This window comes from Elephas maximus, chromosome 23 (assembly GCF_024166365.1).
Source record: "Elephas maximus indicus isolate mEleMax1 chromosome 23, mEleMax1 primary haplotype, whole genome shotgun sequence".
In the NCBI taxonomy this organism is placed as follows: domain Eukaryota; kingdom Metazoa; phylum Chordata; class Mammalia; order Proboscidea; family Elephantidae; genus Elephas; species Elephas maximus.
In genome coordinates this window covers 6,625,190-6,633,216 of record NC_064841.1, presented here as the reverse complement: position 1 = coordinate 6,633,216, position 8,027 = coordinate 6,625,190, and the positions used below count along the sequence as shown (strand labels likewise).

At 39.8% G+C, this 8,027-nt stretch overlaps 1 long non-coding RNA gene across 1 annotated transcript in view; it reads right to left on the bottom strand.

Moving 5' to 3' along the window:
* Nucleotides 1-3,341: 3,341 nt before the first annotated feature.
* The window catches only part of LOC126066350 (uncharacterized), a 72,635-nt gene continuing 67,949 nt past the window's right edge, over nucleotides 3,342-8,027 (bottom strand). Inside the window, exons 3-4 of the long non-coding RNA XR_007515068.1 lie at nucleotides 4,695-4,793; nucleotides 3,342-3,420 (exon numbers count right to left, since the gene is read on the bottom strand). This is a non-coding gene — a long non-coding RNA (uncharacterized LOC126066350). The remainder of the gene's footprint in view (nucleotides 3,421-4,694; nucleotides 4,794-8,027) is intronic.

Sequence of the window (8,027 nt, the reverse complement as noted above, 5' to 3'; positions counted from 1 at the left end):
AAACGGAGAAAAGATTGAAGTTGTCAAGGATTTCATTTTACTTGGATCCACAATCAACAGCCATGGAAGCAGCAGTCAAGAAATCAAAAGACGCATTGCATTGGGCAAATCTGCTGTAAAGGAAATCTTCAAAGTGTTGAAGAGCAAAGATGTCATCCTGAAGACTAAGGTGCACCTGACCAAAGCCATGGTATTTTCAATCGCATCATATGCAAATGAAAGCTGGACAATGAGTAAGGAAGACCGAAGAAGAGTTGATGCCTTTGAATTGTGGGGTTGGCAAAGAATATTGAATATACCATGGACTGCCAAAAGAATGAACAAATCTGTCTTAGAAGAAGTACAACCAGAATGGTCCTTAGAAGCAAGGATGGCGAGACTGCATCTTACACACTTTGGACATGTTGTCAGGAGGGATCAGTCCCTGGAGAAGGACATCATGCTTGGCAGAGTACAGGGTCAGCGGAAAAGAGGAAGACCCTCAACAGGGTGGATTGACACAGTGGCTGCAACAATGAGCTCAAGCATAACAACGATTGTAAGGATGGTGCATGACCGGGCAGTGTTTCGTTGTGTTGTGCATAGGGTCGCTATGAGTCGGAACTGACTTGATGGCACCTAACAACAACTGGCAGTTATGTTAATGAAGCAGGACTCAATCTACAAGATTAGGTTGTGTCTTAAGTCAATCTCTTTTGAGATATAAAAGAGAGGAGCGAGCAGAGAGAAACGGGGACCTCATGCCACCAAGTAACAAGAGCTGAGAGAATAATGTGTCCTTTGGACTCAGGGTTGCTGTGCTGAGTGACAATCTCTTCGACCAGGGGAAAATTGATGACAAGGACCTTCCCTGAGAGCTGACAAAGAGAGAAAGCTTTCCCCTGGAGCTGTTGTCCTGAATTTGGACATGTAGTCTCCTAGTCTGTGAGAGAATAGATTTCTGTTTGTTAAAGCTATCGACTTGTGGTGTTTCTTGTTACAGCAGCACTGGATGGCTAAGACACTAACCATGTGATTCTCCTAAATAAGGGCCCAACTTGGGCTTTTTAGGACCCCATTACAAGAGGTTCTGAAGCTTCTGGAGCCTCCCGACCTAGAATCTAAATTAATGTAACAACCAAAATCCAATAACTTCTTCATGAACTTTCAATAGCTGTCACAAGCTCTGCAGCAAAGGCCAGCTCCACTGTGTCTGGGTAAATGACCAAACCTGTGGGGGTCCCCTCAGATTTGGCCTTTCCCCTGGCTCTTCTGGGCATGCCAGCCATCTTTGGGAGTGACCAAGTCGTTCTGAAGTCACATGGATCAGCAGTCTTATGTTTGGTTGGTTGGGCCACATTTTCTCTGCACAGGTTGCTGTGGTTTGTGGCTTAAGAGATGCGACCTCCACTATTATTCTGCATCTCTCTCCAGCTCAGACTTGCTTCTAGGCCCAGTCTCTCCTGGTGAGAAGTGATATTAATCAAACAAACAAACCTACATAGCACACGCAGCCTTTCTCCTCTTTCTTCTTTATACACTTCACTAAGTTTTTGTATTCTTTTCTGCCCTCTGCACCGATTGGTACAAGGGTTCTCTTTTTTCCACTGTATAACAGCACTTCCAACTCTTCTCCTTCCAATTTCACGGTTACAAGTGGGCTACTCCAGAACCTTCTCCTTAGAAGATTGCATAATCCAATCACCAGGGTGTAAGTTTTAAAGTTAAAGAAGCCTACGTTAAAATCTGAGCTCACCCAATCGCTAGCTGCATAGCTACGTGAACTTGGGCAAAAACCTTAGTTTCACCATCTGTAAAATGAAGATAAGGATGATACCAACTTATGGAGAGGAGTCATTGGAATTATGCAGGCAAAGTACTTCGCACGGTGCATGGCATGTCATAAACCAAAAAGGCCAACCCCCTTGGCTTGGAGTCAATTCCAACTCCTTGTGACATGTTTTAAGGGCTCAACAAATGGTAGCTCTCAGTATCCTTTCCTTCGCTACCTCCCCAAGTGCTGCACTGGATTTCCACTGAGGGGAGATCTGCGCTGACTCGCGGTGTGCTCACCCAGTTTGCTCCAAATGAAGTGGTGACTGACAGTTAGATTTTGACATTCTGACATTTTGATATTTACTGAGTTGGTACCACTGTCTAGTTTAAATATTAGTGGAATTATTTTTGCTACTTCTGGTTATTTTTTGTTCCTTCTGCTGGGCTTCAAAAAGGGCAGTTATTTAAATAGGCATTCTCACCTTTGTCTTTCCTAGAAGTACTTCCAAATTATTTTCCTGTTGTTAATATACTAGTTTGAACACTTTCCCTGAACATAAGCGATAATTTGGCTCCTAATAAGGCATGATACTAAAAACTATCTAGATGCCAAGAGCAAAGCTGAGAGTGTTTGTCACCTTATTTTATTTAAGATAGATGCACATATTGATTTTTTTTTTCTTTAAAATTCCACATCAATGAAATCCCCATGAGCCAATCACATGATTTTTCTTGGCTTCCTCCCAGTAGTGTAATGCTTTGATTTCTATCTGCTACTATTTTTTTACTATTTATTTATTTTATTAAATCTTGTATTCTTCCTTGGCTGACAGAATAAAACTTTGATGTAATTTTTTTTTTCTTTTCCATGAAGAGAATGGTAAATTGGCCCCATTTCTGGTACTTTTGCCTAACCAGCACGTCCTAGTGAAAGACAACACCTTACAAGCCTCAGAATGTCAGGGGAGGATGAACGGCCTTGAATATTTTGAACAATGCAAATTGAACAGAATGTAGGGTATTTGACATTTTAAACCAACCTTTATTTTCGGGGGTGAGGGGGGATATGTCTAAAGTATCTCATGGTGCCCATCAGCCTTGATTCTTTAAAAATCGCTAAAAGAATTGTCTGGCCGATGAGAAGAAATTCTTTGCTTCTTAATGACAGTGTATGTGGGTAATTCTGCCTTATTTCAAGATTACTCGTCAACCTGGGCCTTTTACTGACATTAACCTAGCTGTAAAATGAGATCATTTTAGTTGGTCTTTCAGGTGACTGGCTGACATTACAAGCCACCATTCTGAGATTTAACCAATTATAGACGGAAAGCCTGGGGTCTGGGTCACGTTACCTACTGCAGCAAAATCCATTTGGGCCAGGTGTCTTCATGTTGATCGTTGAGCTCACAACTGCCCAGGGCCCAAGGTTTCCTTAACTCCTTGCCTCCTGAAATCCTTGTTTGCTTTATTCTTCTTTGTCGCTGTTTTTCCATCACCTTGTGCAGGGAAGGCAAGAGCTACCTCTATTGTGTGGTTTTGTTGCCATGGTGAAGAAAATAGTACAATTCCACATTTAATAAAGGGTCTAAGGGCAAGGAAGATATTTCTTCCAAAGCTCGCATGATTTTCACTTCATGGCAGTGGAACTAAGGAGCGTTGGCAGGCCTGTCGAAGCAAAATCTTATGTTAGATAGAGTTCATAATGTCATGGTATTCACTCAGAATATAGTACTTTCCTTTGAGAAATTATTTAAAATGCTCACACTGGAAGACTGGTTTAAAAGAGGCTGCATGTGGTCATATTTTTTTTCCAAGTAAAAAGGAACTGACATTCTACAGATTCCCATTTTGAAAACTGAACAGTCACAGAGAAACATTGTTGCAAAGGGCCTTATGAATTCATGCTTTGAAGAAAAAGTGATTTGTGGCTTTTCTAAAGGAAAATGTCTTCATTTAGAGGTCCCATCCAAACTTGGGTGTGGAAAGCATAAAGGACCCTTCTTTTCTCTACAAGCACAAAGGGTAAAGCATTTTCAGTAATTTGGCTCTGAATAGAAAATATTCCCATCTATTCCTTCTCTCCCAGCTCTTCCCCTAAACAACCTGCCCCCCTTTCTATTCATCCCAACCTTCATGTGCACACAAAGGTTCAAAGAGCCAAGTGTGCCTGGGTGTCAGGACACACTGGAAGAAAGATGGGGGTTGGGGTGCTAAGGTCCAAGAGTAAAGTGGAAAATCTTTGCCTCCTGAATTTTTTAGTTGTCAGGGGCAGTGAACTTAAATAAGGCAGTATAATTTGAAAACACCACTGCTGAATATTCTGTTAGAGCCGACACCAATTTTGCAATCTTTCATGAAGAAGGAAGGAAAAGGGAAGACTTCCTGGCTGCCTAGTTCTATCTACATAAAAAAAAAAAAAATTTTTTTTCTTTTTTTTTTTTACATATTCGGGTCTAATTCACCATGATGAAATGCACTTTGGTGGACATTTAATGGTTTCAAGGAACAAAGATCAGGAAGTTGTTTTTTTTTTTTTTTTTTAAAAAAAAAAAAAAAACCTAAACTGAAGAGAAGTGAGAATATTTGAAAATAGCAGATTTCTAACTTTTAACCTCATGGTTAGAATGCCAACTCCTTGGTAAGTGCTGAGATTGTTAACACAACAAGGTGTAAAATGAAAGGGTGAAGTCACTTACGTTGAAATCTGCTGATAGAAAACACAAAGGTATATTACGTAAGGCTTTTTCTGTCTAAATGTCTAAATAGTAGAAAAGTTGAAAGCATGTAAGGGTTTCTTTAGAGAAAAGGAAGTGACATTTAAAATAAATAGTGGGCATTTTGTCAAGGAATTTTTTCAGAAGAGGTAACAAACATCACAATAGATGTATGGGAAACTGGAAGGGTTAATACTCGCAGAACATTCGTGCTGTGCTACGTACCTTGCTTTACACAGTTCCTCTCATGGAATCCTGACTGATATCAATCCAAAATGGCAGGCAGCAGATGGAGCGAGAAGACAAGTCATTTTTCTCACGCTCCTAGAATAAAAAGCTTGAAGTCAGCTCTATAGGCCCCCAAAAGCTTTTGACCAGACCTCATCATCTGCCTTTTATTGACAAGAGAAACAAAAGTTTCTAGTATTTGGAGAAAGGGGCAGAAAGAAGAGAGGTTGCAGGGAGAGAAAATTCATGACTTTTTCATGGTTAATTTAATTATTTTTTTCTATTTTTACAAAATGAAACAGATATCCTGATCATCCTGTGAACAGGGTGTTTTATTTAATTTTCATCGGATCTTGGAAGTGTTTGTTACAATAACTCTCCAGATTTCACATATCCCTATTGACTGTATTCTTCCATTTTATGGACCATCACATTATTTGTTTGTATCCATAAGACAATGCGAAGCTGAGTGTCTTTAAAGATCACGTCAATCTTGATTCAAAAGACTGCATTAAAGTAAAGAGGAAATAGAAAATATGGAAACTGCCACTTAACAACATAAACTCTAAACGTTTAGCCAGGCCAAACTCTCAAGTATAAAAGACACTCGAGGCTCATACAACAAACGTACAACACAAACGTCAATCAATACGGATTACTTTGAAGATAACGCCCAAGGATTCAGACTGATAATAAGCCCGAAGATGATGGAGGACGATGACCACCAGATTCTGCAACAGAAAATTGCCTACACAGCCGAAGATTCTTAACTAAATTTGAAAGGCTAAGCGTTTAGTAAATTTTGCTTTACAGGCAACATGTCATCCAATCAACAGCTGTTGTTAGGTGCCATTGAGTCGATTTCAAATCATAGCGACCCATGTGACAGGGCAGAAGTGCCCATAGGGTTTCCTAGGCTGTAATCTTGACAGGAGCAGGTCACCGTGTCTTTCTCCATCGGAGCTGCTGGGTCGGTTTGAACTGCCAACTTTTTGGTTCAAAAGTGAGTTATTTAACAGTTGCGCCACCAGGGCTCCTTCAGTAAGAAGTAGGCTAATATTTTTGTTTTCTTCTGGAATTGCCAACTTCTGGGTGAAATCACGTCACATTCCAGAATAAATAGAAGCAACGGCTTTACCACAGATTTTGTATCTAAGTTCTAGAGCATTTTTACTCTGATGAATTCCTTAATGCATTTATTCAACAAATACTATATTACACTATTTACTAGGTGTTGACTGGGGAAGAAAGCATGGGGTTTCTATGTTTTGATGTTGAACTTACGAGCTCTTAAAGTCAAAGACAAGGCAAAAAGTTCCAGAACAGTTTTCCAAATTGGTTCCACAGAGCAGTAGTCCTACATAATAAGACGTCAGTGCAGACCAGGGGCTCTTCAGGAGTTTACAATCCTTCAGCTCAAAGATGTGAGAAGGATAAAGAAGCAGATGTCAGGTTCTGGAATAACTAGCAGAAAGGGCAGAAAAATCTTTTAAGCATCTGGTAACTCTGTGTTGAGAGACCAAGCATATAGTTATTTGGAATAAAATCAACTGTCATGAAGGACATTGCTACATAGGCTGTAAAGCTACAGAAACTTGTTTATCTGTTTTTGCCTGTTGAGAAAGGACTCGAGGCGAGGGAGGGGGTGGGGACTGTCCTGGGGGCAATACTATAAAGTCATGCATATAAGAGCTATGAGGTAGTAGCTCGTAAGTAATTTTTTCAGAGGAGGTCTGGAAATAGTAAAATTTTTTTCAAGTTTTCCATGTCTGAAAATGTCTTTACTTCACCTTCGCAACTGAAGGATAATTAGACTGAGTATGGAACCCCGGAGCCCCTGTGGCACAGTGGTTAAGAGCTTGGCTGCTAATCAGAAGGTCAGCAGTTCGAATCCACCAGCTGTTCCTTGGAAACCCTATGGGGCAGTCCTACTCTGTCCCATAGGGCTGCTACGAGGAGAAATCCGCTTGACAGCATCAGTTTGGTTGGTTGGTTTTATAGAATTCTAGATTAATTCAAAGTAATTTTCCATCAAAATATTCTTTATTTTACTACATTGCCTTCTTGCATGTGGTGTTGGCGACGAGAAATCTGAAACCCTGCTTTTTTTTTGGTGATGATCTGTCTCTCACCCTGGAAATTTTAGAATTTCCTTTTTCTTTTGCTGACTTCTTTCGGGTCTGTACTTTGTTTTCATCCTCTCTTTATCCTTGATCAAAGTCTTGCCCTAGTTTTGTCTACTTATTAGTCTTTAAAAAATAAGTAAAACAGCTTGGAATATACAAAAAATTGTTAAGTACGTAAAGAGACACTCAGCATCATTACTACCCAGAAATATGCAAATTAAATTAATAACAAGTTTCCATCCTACACGCATATGAGTTGGAATTGACTTGATGGCAACGGGTTTCTATTTTACAGCTAGGAGACTGGCAAAGCTGTCTAATGCTAAATGGTGGCAAGGATGAGGAGAAAGAACGAGCCATGTCTTTCCGGAAAACAACATAGCACTGCCTGTGCAAACTAGGCATCATGGACCCTGTGCTCCAGCAAGTCTGCTTCTGGGTATGTTTAATGTACATTTTTTTGGTTTGTATGTGAATAGAATAGAATGGTCATCCACTGGAGTAGGGGGTCTAGGAGTGAATAGTAAAGGAGAGCACATTAAAACAAACAAAACAAAAAATAGTATGTTGTAAAAAAAAAAGATAATAATTATCGTAATTGTCTTTTACATAATAATACTTAACAAGAGCTATTCCTGTTGCCGTTGAGTTGGTTCCAACTCATAGCGACTGTAGGGGACAGAGTCGAACTGTCCCACAGGGTTTCCAAGGCTGTAAATCTTCACAGAAACAGACTGCCACGGCTTTCTCCCTTGGGGGAGCTGGTGGGTTTGCCCTGCTGACCTTTCAGTTAGCAGCTGAGCGCTCAACCACTTTGCCATCAGGGCTCCTTAACAAGAGATATAAAAAAGGCTTATAGAAAAATAACATTTACGTAAATTTCGAAAACACTCAAAATACTATTCATTTTATAAGTAATCACGTAAAAAAAATCACATAGGTACAAATAAATAGGTTTGCTGATAATGGGGGAGAAAAAGAAAAAATATATTAAACTTTTTTAATTGGGAAATGAAATATGGGCTTTGTAAAGATCCTTGGTGGATGTTCAGCCCATGAACTGAGGAATATGTAAACTCTGTAGGGGGGAGGTCCAAAAAAAACCCCCAAACATAATAAATAAGAAAGTAAATCAATGCTACAACCTCACTTACAAACATAAATTCAAAAAATCTAAACAAAATGTGAGAAAATTCAATCTAGC